This window comes from Delphinapterus leucas, chromosome 13 (assembly GCF_059928025.1).
Source record: "Delphinapterus leucas isolate spDelLeu-1000000601 "Yukka" chromosome 13, BTC_Dleu_Yukka2, whole genome shotgun sequence".
Classification (NCBI taxonomy): Eukaryota; Metazoa; Chordata; class Mammalia; order Artiodactyla; family Monodontidae; genus Delphinapterus; species Delphinapterus leucas.
Genome location: NC_143141.1, coordinates 170,001 through 194,180, shown reverse-complemented (window position 1 = coordinate 194,180; position 24,180 = coordinate 170,001).

The window sequence follows — 24,180 nt, the reverse complement described above, 5'->3', positions numbered from 1 at the left end:
GTAAGGCTTCGGGTAAGGGTTAGGTTTAGGGTTAGGGTTAGGGTTAGGGGACGGGGACGGGGACGGTTTAGGGTACAGGTTAGGGTAAAACAACGGTTTAGGGTGAGCGTACGTGTTAGGGTACGGGTTAGTGTTAGCGTACGGTTAGGATTATGGGACGGGAGAGGGTAAGGCTTCGGGTAAAGGTTAGGGTTAGGGTTAGAGTTAGGGTTAGGGGATGGGGACAGTTTAGGATACAGGTTAGGGTACGACAACTGTTTAGGGTGAGCGTACGTGTTAGGGTACGGGTTAGTGTTAGCGTACGGGTTAGGATTTGGAGACAGGTGAGGGTAAGGCTTCGGGTAAGTGTTAGGGTTAGGGTTAGGGTTAGGGTTAGGTTTAGGGGACGGGGACGGGGACGGTTTAGGCTACAGGTTAGGGTACGAGAACGGTGTAGGGTGAGCGTACGTGTTAGGGTACGGGTTAGTGTAAGCGTACGGGTTAGGATTAGGGGACGGGTGAGGGTAAGGCTTCGGGTAAGGGTTAGGGTTAGGGTTAGGGTTAGGGTTAGGGGACGGGGACGGGGACGGTTTAGGGTACAGGTTAGGGTACGACAACGGTTTAGGGTGAGCGTACGTGTTAGGGTACGGGTTAGTGTTAGCCTACGGGTTAGGATTAGGGGACGGGTGAGGGTAAGGCTTCGGGTTAGGGTTAGGGTTAGGTTTAGGGTTAGGGTTAGGGGACGGGGACGGTTTAGGGTACAGGTTAGTGTACGACAACGGTTTAGGGTGAGCCTACGTGTTAGGGTACGGGTTAGTGTTAGCGTACGGTTAGGATTAGGGGACGGGAGAGGTTAAGGCTTCGGGTAAAGGTTAGGGTTAGGGTTAGGGTTAGGGTTAGGGGATGGGGACGGTTTAGGGTACAGGTTAGTGTACGACAACTGTTTAGGGTGAGCGTACGTGTTAGGGTACGGGTTAGTGTTAGCGTACGGGTTAGGATTTGGAGACAGGTGAGGGTAAGGCTTCGGGTAATTGTTAGGGTTAGGGTTAGGGTTAGGGTTAGGGGACGGGGACGGGGACGGTTTAGGGTACAGGTTAGGGTACGAGAACGGTGTAGGGTGAGCGTACGTGTTAGGGTACGGGTTAGTGTTAGCGTACGGGTTAGGATTAGGGGACGGGTGAGGGTAAGGCTTCGGGCAAGGTTTAGGGTTAGGGTTAGGGTTAGTGTTAGGGGACGGGGACGGGGACGGTTTAGGGTACAGTTTAGGGTACGACAACGGTTTAGGGTGAGCGTACGTGTTAGGGTACGGGTTAGTGTTAGCCTACGGGTTAGGATTAGGGGGCGGGTGAGGGTAAGGGTTAGGGTTAGGGTTAGGGGACGGGGACGGTTTAGGGTACAGGTTAGGGTACGACAACGGTTTAGGGTGAGCGTACGTGTTAGGGTACAGGTTAGTGTTAGCGTACGGGTTAGGATTAGGGGACGGGTGAGGGTAAGGCTTCGGGTAAGGGTTAGGTTTAGGGTTAGGGTTAGGGTTAGGGTTAGGGTTAGGGGGCGGGGACGGTTTAGGGTACAGGTTAGGGTACGACAACGGTTTAGGGTGAGCGTACGTGTTAGGGTACGGGTTAGTGTTAGCGTACGGGTTAGGATTAGGGGACGGGTGAGGGTAAGGCTTCGGGTAAGGGTTAGGGTTAGGGTTAGGGTTAGGGTTAGGGGACGGGGACGGTTTAGGGTACAGGTTAGTGTACGACAACGGTTTAGGTTGAGCATACGTGTTAGGGTACGGGTTAGTGTTAGCGTACGGTTTAGGATTAGGGGACGGGTGAGGGTAAGGCTTCGGGTAAGGGTTAGGGTTAGGGTTAGGGTTAGGGGACGGGGACGTTTTAGGGTACAGGTTAGGGTACGACAACGGTTTAGGGAGAGCGTACGTGTTAGGGTATGGGTTAGTGTTAACGTACGGGTTAGGATTAGGGTACGGGTTAGGGTAAGGCTTCGGGTAAGGTTTAGGGTTAGGGTTAGGGTTAGGGGACGGGGACAGGGACGGGGAAAGTTTAGGGTACAGGTTAGGGTACGACAAAAGTTTAGGGTGAGCGTACGTGTTAGGGTACGGGTTAGTGTTAGCGTACGGGTTAGGATTAGCGGACGGGTGAGGGTAAGGCTTCGGGTAAGGGTTAGGTTTAGGGTTCGGGTTAGGGTTAGGGGACGGGGACGGGGACGGTTTAGGGTACAGGTTAGGGTACGACAACGGTTTAGGGTGAGCGTACGTGTTAGGGTACGGGTTAGTGTTAGCGTACGGGTTAGGATTAGGTGACGGGTGAGGGTAAGGCTTTGGGTAAGGGTTCGGGTTAGGGTTAGGGTTAGGGTTAGGGGACGGGGACGGTTTAGGGTACAGGTTAGGGTACGACAACGGTTTAGGGTGAGCGTACGTGTTAGGGTATGGGTTAGTGTCAGCGTACGGGTTAGGATTAGGGGACGGGTGAGGGTAAGGCTTCGGGTAAGGGTTACGGTTAGGGTTAGGTTTAGGGTTAGGGTTAGGGGACGGGGAAGGTTTAGGGTACAGGTTAGGGTACGACAACGGATTAGGGTGAGCGTACGTGTTAGGGTATGGGTTAGTGTTAGCGTACGGGTTAGGATTAGGGGACGGTTGAGGGTAAGTCTTCGGGTAAGGGTTAGGGTTAAGGTTAGGGTTAGTGTTAGGGTTAGGGGACGGGGACGGTTTAGGGTACAAGTTAGGGTATGACAACGGTTTAGGGTGAGCGTACGTGTTAGGGTACGGGTTAGTGTTAGCATACGGGTTAGGATTAGGGAACGGGTGAGGGTAAGGCTTCGGGTAAGGGTTAGGGTTAGGGTTAAGGTTAGGGTTAGGGTTAGCGGACGGGGACGGTTTAGGGTACCGGTTAGGGTACGACAACAGTTTAGGGTGAGCGTACGTGTTAGGGTACGGGTTAGTGTTAGCCTGCGGGTTAGGATTAGGGGACGGGTGAGGGTAAGGCTTCGGGTAAGGGTTAGGGTTAGGGTTAGGGTTAGGGGACGGGGACGGTTTAGGGTACAGGTTAGGGTACGACAACGGTTTAGGGTGAGCGTACGTGTTAGGGTACGGGTTAGTGTTAGCGTACGGGTTAGGATTAGGGGACGGGTGAGGGTAAGGCTTCGGGTAAGGGTTAGGGTTAATGATAGGGTTAGGGTTAGGGGACGGGGACGGTTTAGGGTACAGGTTAGGGTACAACAACGGTTTTGGGTGAGCGTATGTGTTAGGGTACGGGTTAGTGTTAGCGTACGGTTTAGGATTAGGGGACGGGTGAGGGTAAGGCTTCGGGTAAAGGTTAGGGTTAGGGTTAGGGTTAGGGTTAGATTTAGGGGACGGGGACAGTTTAGGGTACAGGTTAGGGTACGACAACGGTTTAGGGTGAGCGTACGTGTTAGGATACGCGTTATTGTTAGCGTACGGGTTAGGATTAGGGGACGGGTGAGGTAAGGCTTCGGGTAAGGGTTAGGGTTAGGGTTAGGGTTATGGTTAGGGGACATGGACGGTTTAGGGTACAGGTTAGGGTACGACAAAGGTTTAGGGTGAGCGTACGTGTTAGGGTACGGGTTAGTGTTAGCCTACGGGTTAGGATTAGGGGACGGGTGAGGGTAAGGCTTCGGGTAAGGGTTAGGGTTAGGGTTAGGGTTAGGGTTAGGGTTAGGGGACGGGGACGGTTTAGGGTACAGATTAGGGTACGACAACGGTTTAGGTTGAGCGTACGTGTTAGGGTACGGGTTAGTGTTAGCGTACGGGTTAGGATTAGGGGACGGGTGAGTGTAAGGCTTCGGGTAAGGGTTAGGGTTAGGGTTAGGGTTAGGGTTAGGGTTAGGGGACGGTTTAGGGTACAGGTTAGGGTACGACAACGGTTTAGGGTGAGTGTACGTGTTAGGGTACGGGTTAGTGTTAGCGTACGGGTTAGGATTAGGGGACGGTTGAGGGTAAGGCTTCGGGTAGGGGTTAGGGTTAGGGTTAGGGTTAGGGTTAGGGTTAGGGGACGGGGACGGTTTAGGGTACAGGTTAGGGTACGACAACGGTTTAGGGTGAGCGTACGTGTTAGGGTACGGGTTAGTGTTAGCGTACGGGTTAGGATTAGGGGACGGGTGAGGCTAAGGTTTCGGGTAAGGGTTAGGTTTAGGGTTAGGGTTAGGGTTAGGGTTAGGGGACGGGGACGGTTTAGGGTACAGGTTAGGGTACGACAACGGCTTAGGGTGAGCGTACGTGTTATGGTACGGGTTAGTGTTAGCGTACGAGTTAGGATTAGGGGACGGGTGAGGGTAAGGCTTCGGGTAAGGGTTAGGGTTAGGGTTAGGGTTAGGGTTACGGTTAGGGGCCGGGGACGGTTTAGGTACAGGTTAGGGTACGACAACGGTTTAGGGTGAGCGTACGTGTTAGGGTACGGGTTAGTGTTAGCGTACGGGTTAGGATTAGGGGACGGGTGATGGTAAGGCTTCGGGTAAGGGTTAGGGTTAGGGTTAGGGTTAGGCTTAGGGGACGGGAACGGTTTAGGGTACAGGTTAGGGTACGACAACGGTTTAGGGTGAGCGTACGTGTTAGGGTACGGGTTAGTGTTAGCGTACAGGTTAGGATTAGGGGACGGGTGAGGGTAAGGCTTCGGGTAAGGGTTAGGGTTAGGGTTAGGTTTAGGGTTAGGGGACGGGGACGGGCACGGTTTAGGGTACAGGTTAGGGTACGACAACGGTTTAGGGTGAGCGTACGTGTTAGGGTACGGGTTAGTGTTAGCGTACGGGTTAGGACTAGGGGACGGGTGAGGGTAAGGCTTCGGGTAAGGGTTAGGGTTAGGGTTAGGGTTAGGGTTAGGGGACGGGGACGGGGATGGTTTAGGGTACAGGTTAGGGTACGAAAAAGTTTTAGGGTGAGCGTACGTGTTAGGGTACGGGTTAGTGTTAGCGTACCGGTTAGGATTAGGGGACGGGTGAGGGTAAGGCTTCGGGTAAGGGTTAGGGTTAGGGTTAGGGTTAGGGTTAGGGTTAGGGGACGGGGACGGTTTAGGTTACAGGTTAGTGTACGACAACGGTTTAGGGTGAGCGTACGTGTTAGGGTACGGGTTAGTGTTAGCGTACGGGTTAGGATTAGGTGGCGGGTGAGGGTAAGTCTTCAGGTAAGGGTTAGGGTTCGGGTTAGGGTTAGTGTTAGGGGACGGGGACGGTTTAGGGTACAGGTTAGGGTACGACAACGGTTTAGAGTGAGCGTACGTGTTAGGGTACGGGTTAGTGTTAGCGTACGGGTTAGGATTAGGGGACGGGTGAGGGTAAGGCTTCGCGTAAGGGTTAGGGTTAGGGTTAGGGTTAGGGTTAGGGTTAGGGGACGGGGACGGTTTAGGGTACAAGTTAGGGTACGACAACGGTTTAGGGTGAGCGTACGTGTTAGGGTACGTGTTAGTGTTAGCGTAAGGGTTAGGATTAGGGGACGGGTGAGGGTAAGGCTTCGGGTAAGGGTTAGGGTTAGGGTTAGGGTTAGGGTTAGGGTTAGGGTTAGGGTTAGTGGACGGGGACGGTTTAGGGTACAGTTTAGGGTACGACAACGGTTTAGGGTGAGCGTACGTGTTAGGGTACGGGTTAGTGTTAGCGTACGGGTTAGGATTAGGGGACGGGTGAGGGTAAGGCTTTGGGTAAGAGTTAGGGTTTGGGTTAGGGTTAGGGTTAGGGTTAGGGGACGGGGACGGTTTAGGGTACAGATTAGGGTACGACAACGGTTTAGGGTGAGCGTACGTGTTAGGGTACGGGTTAGTGTTAGCGTACGTGTTAGGAATAGGGGACGGGTGAGGGTAAGGCTTCGGGTAAGGGTTAGGGTTAGGGTTAGGGTTAGGGTTAGGGTTAGGGGACGGGGACGGTTTAGGGTACAGGTTATGGTACGACAACGGTTTAGGGTGAGCGTACGTGTTAGGGTACGGGTTAGTGTCAGCGTATGGGTTAGGATTAGGGGAAGGGTGAGAGTAAGGCTTCGGGTAAGGTTTAGGGTTAGGGTTAGGGTTAGGGTTAGGGTTAGGGGACGGGGACGGTTTAGGGTACAGGTTAGGGTACGACAACGGTTTAGGGTGAGCGTACGTGTTAGGGTACGTATTAGTGTTAGCGTACGGGTTAGGATTAGGGGACGGGTGAGGGTAAGGCTTCGGGTAAGGGTTAGGGTTAGGGTTAGGGTTAGGGTTAGGGGACGGGGACGGTTGAGGGTACAGTTTAGGGTACGGCAACGGTTTAGGGTGAGCGTACGTGTTAGGGTACGGGTTAGTGTTAGCGTACGGGTTAGCATTAGGGGACGGGTGAGGGTAAGGCTTCGGGTAAGGGTTAGGGTTAGGGTTAGGGTTAGGGTTAGGGTTAGGGGACGGGGACGGTTTAGGGTACAGGTTAGGGTACGACAACACTTTAGGGTGAGCGTACGTGTTAGGGTACGGGTTAGTGTTTGCGTACGGGTTAGGATTAGGGGACGGGTGAGGGTAAGGCTTCGGGTAAGGGTTAGGGTTAGGGTTAGGGAACGGGGACGGGGACGGGGACGGTTTAGGGTACAGGTTAGGATACGACAACGGTTTAGGGTGAGCGTACGTGTTAGGGTACGGGTTAGTGTCAGCGTATGGGTTAGGATTAGGGGAAGGGTGAGAGTAAGGCTTCGGGTAAGGGTTAGGGTTAGGGTTAGGGTTAGGGTTAGGGGACGGGGACGGTTTAGGGTACAGGTTAGGGTACGACAACGGTTTAGGGTGAGCGTACGTGTTAGGGTACGGTTTAGTGTTAGCGTACGGGTTAGGATTAGGGGACGGGTGAGGGTAAGGCTTCGGGTAAGGGTTAGGGTTAGGGCTAGGGTTAGGTTTAGGGGACGGGGACGGTTTAGGGTACAGGTTAGGGTACGACAACGGTTTAGGGTGAGCGTACGTGTTAGGGTACGGGTTAGTGTTAGCCTACGGGTTAGGATTAGGGGACGGGTGAGGGTAAGGCTTCGGGTAAGTTTAGGGTTAGGGTTAGGGTTAGGTTTAGGGGACGGGGACGGTTTAGGGTAGAGGTTAGGGTACGACAACGGTTTAGAGTGAGCGTACGTGTTAGGGTACGGGTTAGTGTTAGCGTACGGGTTAGTATTAGGGGACGGGTGAGGGTAAGGCTTTGGGTAAGGGTTAGGGTTAGGGTTAGGTTTAGGTTTAGGGTTAGGGGACGGGGACAGTTTAGGGTACAGGTTAGGGTACAACAACGGTTTAGGGTGAGCGTACGTGTTAGGGTACGGGTTAGTGTTAGCGTACGGGTTAGGATTAGGGGACGGGTGAGGGTAAGGCCTGGGGTAAGGGTTAGGGTTAGGGTTAGGGTTAGGGGACGGGGACGGGGACGGTTTAGGGTACAGGTTAGGGTACGAAAAAATTTTAGGGTGAGCGTACGTGTTAGGGTACGGGTTAGTGTTAGCGTACGGGTTAGGATTAGGGGACAGGTGAGGGTAAGGCTTCGGGTAAGGGTTAGGGTTAGGGTTAGGGTTAGGGTTAGGGTTAGGGGACGGGGACGGTTTAGGGTACAGGTTAGTGTACGACAACGGTTTAGGGTGAGCGTACGTGTTAGGGTACGGGTTAGTGTTAGCGTACGGGTTAGGATTATGTGGCGGGTGAGGGTAAGTCTTCAGGTAAGGGTTAGGGTTCGGGTTAGGGTTAGCGTTAGGCCACGGGGACGGTTTAGGGTACAGGTTAGTGTATGACAACGGTTTAGAGTGAGCGTAAGTGTTAGGGTATGGGTTAGTGTTAGCGTACGGGTTAGGATTAGGGGACGGGTGAGTGTAAGGCTTCGGGTAAGTGTTAGGGTTCGGCTTAGGGTTAGGGTTAGGGAAGGGGATGGGGACGGTTTAGGGTTAGGGTTAGGGATAGGGTTAGGGTTAGGGTTAGGGGACGGTTTAGGGTACAGGTTAGGGTACGACAACGGTTTAGGGTGAGCGTACGTGTTAGGGTACGGGTTAGTGTTAGCGTACGGGTTAGGATTAGGGGACGGTTGAGGGTAAGGCTTCGGGTAGGGGTTAGGGTTAGGGTTAGGGTTAGGGTTAGGGTTAGGGGACGGGGACGGTTTAGGGTACAGGTTAGGGTACGACAACGGTTTAGGGTGAGCGTACGTGTTAGGGTACGGGTTAGTGTTAGCGTACGGGTTAGGATTAGGGGACGGGTGAGGCTAAGGTTTCGGGTAAGGGTTAGGTTTAGGGTTAGGGTTAGGGTTAGTGCTAGGGGACGGGGACGGTTTAGGGTACAGGTTAGGGTACGACAACGGCTTAGGGTGAGCGTACGTGTTAGGGTACGGGTTAGTGTTAGCGTACGAGTTAGGTTTAGGGGACGGGTGAGGGTAAGGCTTCGGGTAAGGGTTAGGGTTAGGGTTAGGGTTAGGGTTAGGGTTAGGGTTAGGGTTAGTGGACGGGGGTCGTTTAGGGTACAGTTTAGGGTACGACAACGGTTTAGGGTGAGCGTACGTGTTAGGGTATGGGTTAGTGTTAGCGTACGGGTTAGGATTAGGGGACGGGTGAGGGTAAGGCTTTGGGTAAGGGTTAGGGTTTGGGTTAGGGTTAGGGTTAGGGTTAGGGGACGGGGACGGTTTAGGGTACAGGTTAGGGTACGACAACGGTTTAGGGTGAGCGTACGTGTTAGGGTACGGGTTAGTGTTAGCGTACGTGTTAGGAATAGGGGACGGGTGAGGGTAAGGCTTCGGGTAAGGGTTAGGGTTAGGGTTAGGGTTAGGGTTAGGGTTAGGGGACGGGGACGGTTTAGGGTACAGGTTAGGGTACGACAACGGTTTAGGGTGAGCGTACGTGTTAGGGTACGGGTTAGTGTCAGCGTATGGGTTAGGATTAGGGGAAGGGTGAGAGTAAGGCTTCGGGTAAGGCTTAGGGTTAGGGTTAGGGTTAGGGTTAGGGTTAGGGGACGGGGACGGTTTAGGGTACAGGTTAGGGTACGACAACGGTTTAGGGTGAGCGTACGTGTTAGGGTACGTTTTAGTGTTAGCGTACGGGTTAGGATTAGGGGACGGGTGAGGGTAAGGCTTCGGGTAAGGGTTAGGGTTAGGGTTAGGGTTAGGGTTAGGGGACGGGGACGGTTTAGGGTACAGTTTAGGGTACGACAACGGTTTAGGGTGAGCGTACGTGTTAGGGTACGGGTTAGTGTTAGCGTACGGGTTAGCATTAGGGGACGGGTGAGGGTAAGGCTTCGGGTAAGGGTTAGGGTTAGGGTTAGGGTTAGGGTTAGGGTTAGGGGACGGGGACGGTTTAGGGTACAGGTTAGGGTACGACAACGCTTTAGGGTGAGCGTACGTGTTAGGGTACGGGTTAGTGTTTGCGTACGGGTTAGGATTAGGGGACGGGTGAGGGTAAGGCTTCGGGTAAGGGTTAGGGTTAGGGTTAGGGAACGGGGACGGGGACGGGGACGGTTTAGGGTACAGGTTAGGGTACGACAACGGTTTAGGGTGAGCGTACGTGTTAGGGTACGGGTTAGTGTCAGCGTATGGGTTAGGATTAGGGGAAGGGTGAGAGTAAGGCTTCGGGTAAGGGTTAGGGTTAGGGTTAGGGTTAGGTTTAGGGGACGGGGACGGTTTAGGGTACAGGTTAGGGTACGACAACGGTTTAGGGTGAGCGTACGTGTTAGGGTACGGTTTAGTGTTAGCGTACGGGTTAGGATTAGGGGACGGGTGAGGGTAAGGCTTCGGGTAAGGGTTAGGGTTAGGGTTAGGGTTAGGTTTCAGGGACGGGGACAGTTTAGGGTACAGGTTAGGGTACGACAACGGTTTAGGGTGAGCGTACGTGTTAGGGTACGGGTTAGTGTTAGCCTACGGGTTAGGATTAGGGGACGGGTGAGGGTAAGGCTTCGGGTAAGATTAGGGTTAGGGTTAGGGTTAGGTTTAGGGGACGGGGACGGTTTAGGGTAGAGGTTAGGGTACGACAACGGTTTAGGGTGAGCGTACGTGTTAGGGTACGGGTTAGTGTTAGCGTACGGGTTAGTATTAGGGGACGGGTGAGGGTAAGGCTTCGGGTAAGGGTTAGGGTTAGGGTTAGGTTTAGGTTTAGGGTTAGGGGACGGGGACAGTTTAGGGTACAGGTTAGGGTACAACAACGGTTTAGGGTGAGCGTACGTGTTAGGGTACGGGTTAGTGTTAGCGTACGGGTTAGGATTAGGGGACGGGTGAGGGTAAGGCCTGGGGTAAGGGTTAGGGTTAGGGTTAGGGTTAGGGGACGGGGACGGGGTCGGTTTAGGGTACAGGTTAGGGTACGAAAAAGTTTTAGGGTGAGCGTACGTGTTAGGGTACGGGTTAGTGTTCGCGTACGTGTTAGGATTAGGGGACGGGTGAGGGTAAGGCTTCGGGTAAGGGTTAGGGTTAGGGTTAGGGTTAGGGTTAGGGTTAGGGGACGGGGACGGTTTAGGGTACAGGTTAGTGTACGACAACGGTTTAGGGTGAGCGTACGTGTTAGGGTACGGGTTAGTGTTAGCGTACGGGTTAGGATTATGTGGCGGGTGAGGGTAAGTCTTCAGGTAAGGGTTAGGGTTCGGGTTAGGGTTAGTGTTAGGCCACGGGGATGGTTTAGGGTACAGGTTAGTGTATGACAACGGTTTCGAGTGAGCGTAAGTGTTAGGGTACGGGTTAGTGTTAGCGTACGGGTTAGGATTAGGGGAAGGGTGAGGGTAAGGCTTCGGGTAAGTGTTAGGGTTCGGCTTAGGGTTAGGGTTAGGGAAGGGGATGGGGACGGTTTAGGGTTAGGGTTAGGGTTAGGGTTAGGGTTAGGGTTAGGGGACGGTTTAGGGTACAGGTTAGGGTACGACAACGGTTTAGGGTGAGCGTACGTGTTAGGGTACGGGTTAGTGTTAGCGTACGGGTTAGGATTAGGGGACGGTTGAGGGTAAGGCTTCGGGTATGGGTTAGGGTTAGGGTTAGGGTTAGGGTTAGGGTTAGGGGACGGGGACGGTTTAGGGTACAGGTTAAGGTACGACAACGGTTTAGGGTGAGCGTACGTGTTAGGGTACGGGTTAGTGTTAGCGTACGGGTTAGGATTAGGGGACGGGTGAGGCTAAGGTTTCGGGTAAGGGTTAGGTTTAGGGTTAGGGTTAGGGTTAGGGTTAGGGGACGGGGACGGTTTAGGGTACAGGTTAGGGTACGACAACGGCTTAGGGTGAGCGTACGTGTTAGGGTACGGGTTAGTGTTAGCGTACGAGTTAGGATTAGGGGACGGGTGAGGGTAAGGCTTCGGGTAAGGGTTAGGGTTAGGGTTAGGGTTAGGGTTACGGTTAGGGGCCGGGGACGGTTTAGGGTACAGGTTAGGGTACGACAACGGTTTAGGGTGAGCGTACGTGTTAGGGTACGGGTTAGTGTTAGCGTACGGGTTAGGATTAGGGGACGGGTGATGGTAAGGCTTCGGGTAAGGGTTAGGGTTAGGGTTAGGGTTAGGCTTAGGGGACGGGAACGGTTTAGGGTACAGGTTAGGGTACGACAACGGTTTAGGGTGAGCGTACGTGTTAGGGTACGGGTTAGTGTTAGCGTACGGGTTAGGATTAGGGGACGGGTGAGGGTAAGGCTTCGGGTAAGGGTTAGGGTTAGGGTTAGGTTTAGGGTTAGGGGACGGGGACGGACACGGTTTAGGGTACAGGTTAGGGTACGACAACGGTTTAGGGTGAGCGTACGTGTTAGGGTACGGGTTAGTGTTAGCGTACGGGTTAGGACTAGGGGACGGGTGAGGGTAAGGCTTCGGGTAAGGGTTAGGGTTAGGGTTAGGTTTCGGGGACGGGGACGGGGACGGGGACGGTTTAGGGTACAGTTTAGGGTACGAAAAAGTTATAGGGTGAGCGTACGTGTTAGGGTACGGGTTAGTGTTAGCGTACGGGTTAGGATTAGGGGACGGGTGAGGGTAAGGCTTCGGGTAAGGGTTAGTGTTAGGGTTAGGTTTAGGGTTAGGGTTAGGGGACGGGGACGGTTTAGGTTACAGGTTAGTGTACGACAACGGTTTAGGGTGAGCGTACGTGTTAGGGTACTGGTTAGTGTTAGCGTACGGGTTAGGATTAGGGGACGGGTGAGGGTAAGGCTTCGGGTAAGCGTTAGTGTTAGCCTTAGGGTTAGGTTTAGGGTTAGGGGACGGGGAAGGTTTAGGGTACAAGTTAGGGTACGACAACGGTTTAGGGTGAGCGTACGTATTAGGGTACGTGTTAGTGTTAGCGTACGGGTTAGGATTAGGGGACGGGTGAGGGTAAGGCTTCGGGTAAGGGTTAGCGTTAGGGTTAGGTTTAGGGTTAGGGTTAGGGTTAGGGTTAGGGGACGGGGACGGTTTAGGGTACAGGTTAGGGTACGACAACGGTTTAGGGTGAGCGTACGTGTTAGGGTATGGGTTAGTGTTAGCGTACGGGTTGGGATTAGGGGACGGGTGAGGGTAAGGCTTCGGGTAAGGGTTAGGGTTAGGGTTAGGGTTAGGGTTAGGGGACGGGGACGGTTTAGGTTACAGGTTAGGGTACGACAACGGTTTAGGGTGAGCGTACGTGTTAGGGTACGGGTTAGTGTTAGCATACGAGTTAGGATTAGGGGACGGGTGAGGGTAAGGCTTCGGGTAAGGGTTAGGGTTAGGGTTAGGGTTAGGGTTAGGGGACGGGGACGGTTTAGGGTACAGGTTAGGGTACGACAACGGTTTAGGGTGAGCGTACGTGTTAGGGTACGGGTTAGTGTTAGCGTACGGGTTAGGAAAAGGGGACGGGTGAGGGTAAGGCTTCGGGTAAGGGTTAGGGTTAGGGTTAGGGTTAGGGTTAGGGTTAGGGGACGGGGACGGTTTAGGGTACAGGTTAGGGTACGACAACGGTTTTGGGTGAGCGTACGTGTTAGGGTACGGGTTAGTGTCAGCGTATGGGTTAGGATTAGGGGAAGGGTGAGAGTAAGGCTTCGGGTAAGGGTTAGGGTTAGGGTTAGGGTTAGGGTTAGGGTTAGGGGACGGGGACGGTTTAGGGTACAGGTTAGGGTACGACAACAGTTTACGGTGAGCGTACGTGTTAGGGTACGGGTTAGTGTTAGCGTACGGGTTAGGATTAGGGGACGGGTGAGGGTAAGGCTTCGGGTAAGGGTTAGGGTTAGGGTTAGGGGACGGGGACGCGGACGGTTTAGGGTACAGGTTACGGTACGACAACGGTTTAGGGTGAGCGTACGTGTTCGGGTACGGGTTAGTGTTAGCCTACGGGTTAGGATTAGGGGACGGGTGAGGGTAAGGCTTCGGGTAAGGGTTAGGGTTAGGGTTAGGGTTAGGGTTACGGGACGGGGACGGTTTAGGGTACAGGTTAGGGTACGACAACGGTTTAGGGTGAGCGTACGTGTTAGGGTACGGGTTAGTGTTAGCGTACGGGTTAGGATTAGGGGACGGGTGAGGGTAAGGCTTCGGGTAAGGGTTAGGGTTAGGTTTAGGGTTAGGGTTAGGGTTAGGGGACGGGGACGGTTTAGGGTACAAGTTAGGGTTCAACAACGGTTTAGGGTGAGCGTACGTGTTAGGGTACGGGTTAGTGTTAGCGTACGGGTTAGGATTAGGGGACGGGTGAGGGTAAGGCTTCGGGTAAGGGTTAGGGTTAGGGTTAGGGTTAGGGGACGGGGACGGTTTAGGGTACAGGTTAGGGTACGACAACAGTTTACGGTTAGTGTACGTGTAAGGGTACGGGTTAGTGTTAGCGTACGGGTTAGGATTAGGGGACGGGTGAGGGTAAGGCTTCGGGTAAGTATTAGGGTTAGGGTTAGGGTTAGGGTTAGGGTTAGGGGATGGGGACGGGGACGGTTTAGGGTACAGGTTAGGGTACGACAACGGTTTAGGGTGAGCGTACGTGTTAGGGTACGGGTTAGTGTTAGCGTACGGGTTAGGATTAGGGGACGGGTGAGGGTAAGGCTTCGGGTAAGGGTTAGGGTTAGGGTTAGGGTTAGGGGACGGGGACGGTTTAGAGTACAGGTTAGGGTACGACAATGGTTTAGGGTGAGCGTACGTGTTAGGGTATGGGTTAGTGTCAGCGTACGGGTTAGGATTAGGGGACGGGTGAGGGTAAGGCTTCGGGTAAGTGTTAGGGTTAGGGTTAGGGTCAGGGGATGGGGAAGGTTTAGGGTACAGCTTAGGGTACGACAACGGATTAGGGTGAGCGTACGTGTTAGGGTATGGGTTAGTGTTAGCGTACGGGTTAGGATTAGGGGACGGGTGAGGGTAAGGCTTCGGGTAACAGTTAGGGTTAAGGTTAGGGTTAGGGTTAGGGTTAGGGGACGGGGACGGTTTTGGGTACAGGTTAGGGTATGACAACGGTTTAGGGTGAGCGTACGTGTTAGGGTATGGGTTAGTGTTAGCGTACGGGTTAGGATTAGGGGACGGGTGAGGGTAAGGCTTCGGGTAAGGGTTAGGGTTAGGGTTAGGGTTAGGGTTAGAGTTAGCGGACGGGGACGGTTTAGGGTACCGGTTATGGTACGACAACGGTTTAGGGTGAGCGTACGTGTTAGGTTACGGGTTAGTGTGAGCCTACGGTTTAGGATTAGGGGACGTGTGAGGGTAAGGCTTCGGGTAAGGGTTAGGGTTAGGGTTAGGGTTAGGGTTAGGGTTAGGGGACGGGGACGGTTTAGGGTACAGGTTAGGGTACGACAACGGTTTAGGGTGAGCGTACGTGTTAGGGTACGGGTTAGTGTTAGCGTACAGGTTAGGATTAAGGGACGGGTGCGGGTAAGGCTTTGGGTAAGGGTTAGGGTTAGGGTTAGGGTTAGGGTTAGGGTTAGGGGACGGGGACGGTTTAGGGTACAGGTTAAGGTACGACAACGGTTTAGGGTGAGCGTACGTGTTAGGGTACGGGTTAGTGTTAGCGTACGGGTTAGGATTAGGGGACGGGTGAGGGTAAGGCTTCCGGTAAGGGTTAGGGTTAGGGTTAGGGTTAGGGGACGCGGACGGGGACGGTTTAGGGTACAGGTTAGGGTACGACAACGGTTTTGGGTGAGCGCACGTGTTAGGGTAAGGGTTAGTGTTAGCGTACGGGTTAGGATTAGTGGACGGGTGAAGGTAAGGCTTTGGGTAAGGGTTAGGGTTAGGGTTAGGGTTAGGGTTAGGGGACGGGGCGGGGACGGTTTAGGGTACAGGTTAGGGTACGACAACGGTTTAGGGTGAGCGTACGTGTTATGGTACGGGTTAGTGTTAACGTACGGGTTAGGATTAGGGGAAGGGTGAGGGTAAGGCTTCGGGTAAGGGTTAGGTTTAGGGTTAGGGTTAGGTTTAGGGGACGGGGACGGGGACGGTTTAGGGTACAGGTTAGGGTACGACAACGGTTTAGGGTGAGCGTACGTGTTAGGGTACGGGTTAGTATTAGCGTGCGGGTTAGGATTAGGTGACGGGTGAGGGTAAGGCTTCGGGAAAGGGTTACGGTTAGGGTTAGGGTTAGGGTTAGGGGACGGGGAAGGTTTAGGGTACAGGTTAGTGTACGACAACGGTTTAGGGTGGGCGTACGTGTTAGGGTACGGGTTAGTGTTAGCGTACGGGTTAGGATTAGAGGACGGGTGAGTGTAAGGCTTCGGGTAAGGGTTAGGGTTAGGGTTAGGGTTAGGGTTAGGGTTAGGGGACGGGGACGGTTTAGGGTACAGGTTAGGGTACGACAACGGTTTAGGGTGAGCGTACGTGTTAGGGTACGGGTTAGTGTTAGCGTACGGGTTAGGATTAGGGGACGGGTGAGGCTAAGGTTTCGGGTAAGGGTTAGGTTTAGGGTTAGGGTTAGGGTTAGGGTTAGGGGACGGGGACGGTTTAGGGTACAGGTTAGGGTACGACAACGGCTTAGGGTGAGCGTACGTGTTAGGGTACGGGTTAGTGTTAGCGTACGAGTTAGGATTAGGGGACGGGTGAGGGTAAGGCTTCGGGTAAGGGTTAGGGTTAGGGTTAGGGTTAGGGTTACGGTTAGGGGCCGGGGACGGTTTAGGGTACAGGTTAGGGTACGACAACGGTTTAGGGTGAGCGTACGTGTTAGGGTACGGGTTAGTGTTAGCGTACGGGTTAGGATTAGGGGACGGGTGATGGTAAGGCTTCGGGTAAGGGTTAGGGTTAGGGTTAGGGTTAGGGTTAGGGGACGGGAACGGTTTAGGGTACAGGTTAGGGTACGACAACGGTTTAGGGTGAGCGTACGTGTTAGGGTACGGGTTAGTGTTAGCGTACGGGTTAGAATTAGGGGACGGGTGAGGGTAAGGCTTCGGGTAAGGGTTAGGGTTAGGGTTAGGTTTAGGGTTAGGGGACGGGGACGGGCACGGTTTAGGGTACAGGTTAGGGTACGACAACGGTTTAGGGTGAGCGTACGTGTTAGGGTACGGGTTAGTGTTAGCGTACGGGTTAGGACTAGGGGACGGGTGAGGGTAAGGCTTCGGGTAAGGGTTAGGGTTAGGGTTAGGGTTAGGGGACGGGGACGGGGACGGGGACGGTTTAGGGTACAGTTTAGGGTACGAAAAAGTTATAGGGTGAGCGTACGTGTTAGGGTACGGGTTAGTGTTAGCGTACGGGTTAGGATTAGGGGACGGGTGAGGGTAAGGCTTCGGGTAAGGGTTAGTGTTAGGGTTAGGTTTAGGGTTAGGGTTAGGGGACGGGGACGGTTTAGGTTACAGGTTAGTGTACGACAACGGTTTAGGGTGAGCGTACGTGTTAGGGTACTGGTTAGTGTTAGCGTACGGGTTAGGATTAGGGGACGGGTGAGGGTAAGGCTTCGGGTAAGCATTAGGGTTAGCCTTAGGGTTAGGGTTAGGGTTAGGGGACGGGGAAGGTTTAGGGTACAAGTTAGGGTACGACAACGGTTTAGGGTGAGCGTACGTGTTAGGGTACGTGTTAGTGTTAGCGTACGGGTTAGGATTAGGGGACGGGTGAGGGTAAGGCTTCGGGTAAGGGTTAGCGTTAGGGTTAGGTTTAGGGTTAGGGTTAGGGTTAGGGTTAGGGGACGGGGACGGTTTAGGGTACAGTTTAGGGTACGACAACGGTTTAGGGTGAGCGTACGTGTTAGGGTATGGGTTAGTGTTAGCGTACGGGTTGGGATTAGGGGACGGGTGAGGGTAAGGCTTCGGGTAAGGGTTAGGGTTAGGGTTAGGGTTAGGGTTAGGGGACGGGGACGGTTTAGGTTACAGGTTAGGGTACGACAACGGTTTAGGGTGAGCGTACGTGTTAGGGTACGGGTTAGTGTTAGCATACGAGTTAGGATTAGGGGACGGGTGAGGGTAAGGCTTCGGGTAAGGGTTAGGGTTAGGGTTAGGGTTAGGGTTAGGGGACGGGGACGGTTTAGGGTACAGTTTAGGGTACGACAACGGTTTAGGGTGAGCGTACGTGTTAGGGTACGGGTTAGTGTTAGCGTACGGGTTAGCATTAGGGGACGGGTGAGGGTAAGGCTTCGGGTAAGGGTTAGGGTTAGGGTTAGGGTTAGGGTTAGGGTTAGGGGACGGGGACGGTTTAGGGTACAGGTTAGGGTACGACAACGCTTTAGGGTGAGCGTACGTGTTAGGGTACGGGTTAGTGTTTGCGTACGGGTTAGGATTAGGGGACGGGTGAGGGTAAGGCTTCGGGTAAGGGTTAGGGTTAGGGTTAGGGAACGGGGACGGGGACGGGGACGGTTTAGGGTACAGGTTAGGGTACGACAACGGTTTAGGGTGAGCGTACGTGTTAGGGTACGGGTTAGTGTCAGCGTATGGGTTAGGATTAGGGGAAGGGTGAGAGTAAGGCTTCGGGTAAGGGTTAGGGTTAGGGTTAGGGTTAGGTTTAGGGGACGGGGACGGTTTAGGGTACAGGTTAGGGTACGACAACGGTTTAGGGTGAGCGTACGTGTTAGGGTACGGTTTAGTGTTAGCGTACGGGTTAGGATTAGGGGACGGGTGAGGGTAAGGCTTCGGGTAAGGGTTAGGGTTAGGGTTAGGGTTAGGTTTCAGGGACGGGGACGGTTTAGGGTACAGGTTAGGGTACGACAACGGTTTAGGGTGAGCGTACGTGTTAGGGTACGGTTTAGTGTTAGCCTACGGGTTAGGATTAGGGGACGGGTGAGGGTAAGGCTTCGGGTAAGATTAGGGTTAGGGTTAGGGTTAGGTTTAGGGGACGGGGACGGTTTAGGGTAGAGGTTAGGGTACGACAACGGTTTAGGGTGAGCGTACGTGTTAGGGTACGGGTTAGTGTTAGCGTACGGGTTAGTATTAGGGGACGGGTGAGGGTAAGGCTTCGGGTAAGGGTTAGGGTTAGGGTTAGGTTTAGGTTTAGGGTTAGGGGACGGGGACAGTTTAGGGTACAGGTTAGGGTACAACAACGGTTTAGGGTGAGCGTACGTGTTAGGGTACGGGTTAGTGTTAGCGTACGGGTTAGGATTAGGGGACGGGTGAGGGTAAGGCCTGGGGTAAGGGTTAGGGTTAGGGTTAGGGTTAGGGGACGGGGACGGGGTCGGTTTAGGGTACAGGTTAGGGTACGAAAAAGTTTTAGGGTGAGCGTACGTGTTAGGGTACGGGTTAGTGTTAGCGTACGTGTTAGGATTAGGGGACGGGTGAGGGTAAGGCTTCGGGTAAGGGTTAGGGTTAGGGTTAGGGTTAGGGTTAGGGTTAGGGGACGGGGACGGTTTAGGGTACAGGTTAGTGTACGACAACGGTTTAGGGTGAGCGTACGTGTTAGGGTACGTGTTAGTGTTAGCGTACGGGTTAGGATTATGTGGCGGGTGAGGGTAAGTCTTCAGGTAAGGGTTAGGGTTCGGGTTAGGGTTAGTGTTAGGCCACGGGGATGGTTTAGGGTACAGGTTAGTGTATGACAACGGTTTCGAGTGAGCGTAAGTGTTAGGGTACGGGTTAGTGTTAGCGTACGGGTTAGGATTAGGGGAAGGGTGAGGGTAAGGCTTCGGGTAAGTGTTAGGGTTCGGCTTAGGGTTAGGGTTAGGGAAGGGGATGGGGACGGTTTAGGGTTAGGGTTAGGGTTAGGGTTAGGGTTAGGGTTAGGGGACGGTTTAGGGTACAGGTTAGGGTACGACAACGGTTTAGGGTGAGCGTACGTGTTAGGGTACGGGTTAGTGTTAGCGTACGGGTTAGGATTAGGGGACGGTTGAGGGTAAGGCTTCGGGTATGGGTTAGGGTTAGGGTTAGGGTTAGGGTTAGGGTTAGGGGACGGGGACGGTTTAGGGTACAGGTTAAGGTACGACAACGGTTTAGGGTGAGCGTACGTGTTAGGGTACGGTTTAGTGTTAGCGTACGGGTTAGGATTAGGGGACGGGTGAGGCTAAGGTTTCGGGTAAGGGTTAGGTTTAGGGTTAGGGTTAGGGTTAGGGTTAGGGGACGGGGACGGTTTAGGGTACAGGTTAGGGTACGACAACGGCTTAGGGTGAGCGTACGTGTTAGGGTACGGGTTAGTGTTAGCGTACGAGTTAGGATTAGGGGACGGGTGAGGGTAAGGCTTCGGGTAAGGGTTAGGGTTAGGGTTAGGGTTAGGGTTACGGTTAGGGGCCGGGGACGGTTTAGGGTACAGGTTAGGGTACGACAACGGTTTAGGGTGAGCGTACGTGTTAGGGTACGGGTTAGTGTTAGCGTACGGGTTAGGATTAGGGGACGGGTGATGGTAAGGCTTCGGGTAAGGGTTAGGGTTAGGGTTAGGGTTAGGGTTAGGGGACGGGAACGGTTTAGGGTACAGGTTAGGGTACGACAACGGTTTAGGGTGAGCGTACGTGTTAGGGTACGGGTTAGTGTTAGCGTACGGGTTAGGATTAGGGGACGGGTTAGGGTAAGGCTTCGGGTAAGGGTTAGGGTTAGGGTTAGGTTTAGGGTTAGGGGACGGGGACGGGCACGGTTTAGGGTACAGGTTAGGGTACGACAACGGTTTAGGGTGAGCGTACGTGTTAGGGTACGGGTTAGTGTTAGCGTACGGGTTAGGACTAGGGGACGGGTGAGGGTAAGGCTTCGGGTAAGGGTTAGGGTTAGGGTTAGGGTTAGGGGACGGGGACGGGGACGGGGACGGTTTAGGGTACAGTTTAGGGTACGAAAAAGTTATAGGGTGAGCGTACGTGTTAGGGTACGGGTTAGTGTTAGCGTACGGGTTAGGATTAGGGGACGGGTGAGGGTAAGGCTTCGGGTAAGGGTTAGTGTTAGGGTTAGGTTTAGGGTTAGGGTTAGGGGACGGGGACGGTTTAGGTTACAGGTTAGTGTACGACAACGGTTTAGGGTGAGCGTACGTGTTAGGGTACTGGTTAGTGTTAGCGTACGGGTTAGGATTAGGGGACGGGTGAGGGTAAGGCTTCGGGTAAGCGTTAGGGTTAGCCTTAGGGTTAGGGTTAGGGTTAGGGGACGGGGAAGGTTTAGGGTACAAGTTAGGGTACGACAACGGTTTAGGGTGAGCGTACGTGTTAGGGTACGTGTTAGTGTTAGCGTACGGGTTAGGATTAGGGGACGGGTGAGGGTAAGGCTTCGGGTAAGGGTTAGCGTTAGGGTTAGGTTTAGGGTTAGGGTTAGGGTTAGGGTTAGGGGACGGGGACGGTTTAGGGTACAGGTTAGGGTACGACAACGGTTTAGGGTGAGCGTACGTGTTAGGGTATGGGTTAGTGTTAGCGTACGGGTTGGGATTAGGGGACGGGTGAGGGTAAGGCTTCGGGTAAGGGTTAGGGTTAGGGTTAGGGTTAGGGTTAGGGGACGGGGACGGTTTAGGTTACAGGTTAGGGTACGACAACGGTTTAGGGTGAGCGTACGTGTTAGGGTACGGGTTAGTGTTAGCATACGAGTTAGGATTAGGGGACGGGTGAGGGTAAGGCTTCGGGTAAGGGTTAGGGTTAGGGTTAGGGTTAGGGTTAGGGGACGGGGACGGTTTAGGGTACAGGTTAGGGTACGACAACGGTTTAGGGTGAGCGTACGTGTTAGGGTACGGGTTAGTGTTAGCGTACGGGTTAGGAAAAGGGGACGGGTGAGGGTAAGGCTTCGGGTAAGGGTTAGGGTTAGGGTTAGGGTTAGGGTTAGGGTTAGGGGACGGGGACGGTTTAGGGTACAGGTTAGGGTACGACAACGGTTTTGGGTGAGCGTACGTGTTAGGGTACGGGTTAGTGTCAGCGTATGGGTTAGGATTAGGGGAAGGGTGAGAGTAAGGCTTCGGGTAAGGGTTAGGGTTAGGGTTAGGGTTAGGGTTAGGGTTAGGGGACGGGGACGGTTTAGGGTACAGGTTAGGGTACGACAACAGTTTACGGTGAGCGTACGTGTTAGGGTACGGGTTAGTGTTAGCGTACGGGTTAGGATTAGGGGACGGGTGAGGGTAAGGCTTCGGGTAAGGGTTAGGGTTAGGGTTAGGGGACGGGGACGCGGACGGTTTAGGGTACAGGTTACGGTACGACAACGGTTTAGGGTGAGCGTACGTGTTCGGGTACGGGTTAGTGTTAGCCTACGGGTTAGGATTAGGGGACGGGTGAGGGTAAGGCTTCGGGTAAGGGTTAGGGTTAGGGTTAGGGTTAGGGTTACGGGACGGGGACGGTTTAGGGTACAGGTTAGGGTACGACAACGGTTTAGGGTGAGCGTACGTGTTAGGGTACGGGTTAGTGTTAGCGTACGGGTTAGGATTAGGGGACGGGTGAGGGTAAGGCTTCGGGTAAGGGTTAGGGTTAGGTTTAGGGTTAGGGTTAGGGTTAGGGGACGGGGACGGTTTAGGGTACAAGTTAGGGTTCAACAACGGTTTAGGGTGAGCGTACGTGTTAGGGTACGGGTTAGTGTTAGCGTACGGGTTAGGATTAGGGGACGGGTGAGGGTAAGGCTTCGGGTAAGGGTTAGGGTTAGGGTTAGGGTTAGGGGACGGGGACGGTTTAGGGTACAGGTTAGGGTACGACAACAGTTTACGGTTAGTGTACGTGTAAGGGTACGGGTTAGTGTTAGCGTACGGGTTAGGATTAGGGGACGGGTGAGGGTAAGGCTTCGGGTAAGTATTAGGGTTAGGGTTAGGGTTAGGGTTAGGGTTAGGGGATGGGGACGGGGACGGTTTAGGGTACAGGTTAGGGTACGACAACGGTTTAGGGTGAGCGTACGTGTTAGGGTACGGGTTAGTGTTAGCGTACGGGTTAGGATTAGGGGACGGGTGAGGGTAAGGCTTCGGGTAAGGGTTAGGGTTAGGGTTAGGGTTAGGGGACGGGGACGGTTTAGAGTACAGGTTAGGGTACGACAATGGTTTAGGGTGAGCGTACGTGTTAGGGTATGGGTTAGTGTCAGCGTACGGGTTAGGATTAGGGGACGGGTGAGGGTAAGGCTTCGGGTAAGTGTTAGGGTTAGGGTTAGGGTCAGGGGATGGGGAAGGTTTAGGGTACAGCTTAGGGTACGACAACGGATTAGGGTGAGCGTACGTGTTAGGGTATGGGTTAGTGTTAGCGTACGGGTTAGGATTAGGGGACGGGTGAGGGTAAGGCTTCGGGTAACAGTTAGGGTTAAGGTTAGGGTTAGGGTTAGGGTTAGGGGACGGGGACGGTTTTGGGTACAGGTTAGGGTATGACAACGGTTTAGGGTGAGCGTACGTGTTAGGGTATGGGTTAGTGTTAGCGTACGGGTTAGGATTAGGGGACGGGTGAGGGTAAGGCTTCGGGTAAGGGTTAGGGTTAGGGTTAGGGTTAGGGTTAGAGTTAGCGGACGGGGACGGTTTACGGTACCGGTTATGGTACGACAACGGTTTAGGGTGAGCGTACGTGTTAGGTTACGGGTTAGTGTGAGCCTACGGTTTAGGATTAGGGGACGTGTGAGGGTAAGGCTTCGGGTAAGGGTTAGGGTTAGGGTTAGGGTTAGGGTTAGGGTTAGGGGACGGGGACGGTTTAGGGTACAGGTTAGGGTACGACAACGGTTTAGGGTGAGCGTACGTGTTAGGGTACGGGTTAGTGTTAGCGTACAGGTTAGGATTAAGGGACGGGTGCGGGTAAGGCTTTGGGTAAGGGTTAGGGTTAGGGTTAGGGTTAGGGTTAGGGTTAGGGGACGGGGACGGTTTAGGGTACAGGTTACGGTACGACAACGGTTTAGGGTGAGCGTACGTGTTAGGGTACGGGTTAGTGTTAGCGTACGGGTTAGGATTAGGGGACGGGTGAGGGTAAGGCTTCCGGTAAGGGTTAGGGTTAGGGTTAGGGTTAGGGGACGCGGACGGGGACGGTTTAGGGTACAGGTTAGGGTACGACAACGGTTTTGGGTGAGCGCACGTGTTAGGGTAAGGGTTAGTGTTAGCGTACGGGTTAGGATTAGTGGACGGGTGAGGGTAAGGCTTTGGGTAAGGGTTAGGGTTAGGGTTAGGGTTAGGGTTAGGGGACGGGGCGGGGACGGTTTAGGGTACAGGTTAGGGTACGACAACGGTTTAGGGTGAGCGTACGTGTTATGGTACGGGTTAGTGTTAACGTACGGGTTAGGATTAGGGGAAGGGTGAGGGTAAGGCTTCGGGTAAGGGTTAGGTTTAGGGTTAGGGTTAGGTTTAGGGGACGGGGACGGGGACGGTTTAGGGTACAGGTTAGGGTACGACAACGGTTTAGGGTGAGCGTACGTGTTAGGGTACGGGTTAGTATTAGCGTGCGGGTTAGGATTAGGTGACGGGTGAGGGTAAGGCTTCGGGAAAGGGTTACGGTTAGGGTTAGGGTTAGGGTTAGGGGACGGGGAAGGTTTAGGGTACAGGTTAGTGTACGACAACGGTTTAGGGTGGGCGTACGTGTTAGGGTACGGGTTAGTGTTAGCGTACGGGTTAGGATTAGAGGACGGGTGAGTGTAAGGCTTCGGGTAAGGGTTAGGGTTAGGGTTAGGGTTAGGGTTAGGGTTAGGGGACGGGGACGGTTTAGGGTACAGGTTAGGGTACGACAACGGTTTAGGGTGAGCGTACGTGTTAGGGTACGGGTTAGTGTTAGCGTACGGGTTAGGATTAGGGGACGGGTGAGGCTAAGGTTTCGGGTAAGGGTTAGGTTTAGGGTTAGGGTTAGGGTTAGGGTTAGGGGACGGGGACGGTTTAGGGTACAGGTTAGGGTACGACAACGGCTTAGGGTGAGCGTACGTGTTAGGGTACGGGTTAGTGTTAGCGTACGAGTTAGGATTAGGGGACGGGTGAGGGTAAGGCTTCGGGTAAGGGTTAGGGTTAGGGTTAGGGTTAGGGTTACGGTTAGGGGCCGGGGACGGTTTAGGGTACAGGTTAGGGTACGACAACGGTTTAGGGTGAGCGTACGTGTTAGGGTACGGGTTAGTGTTAGCGTACGGGTTAGGATTAGGGGACGGGTGATGGTAAGGCTTCGGGTAAGGGTTAGG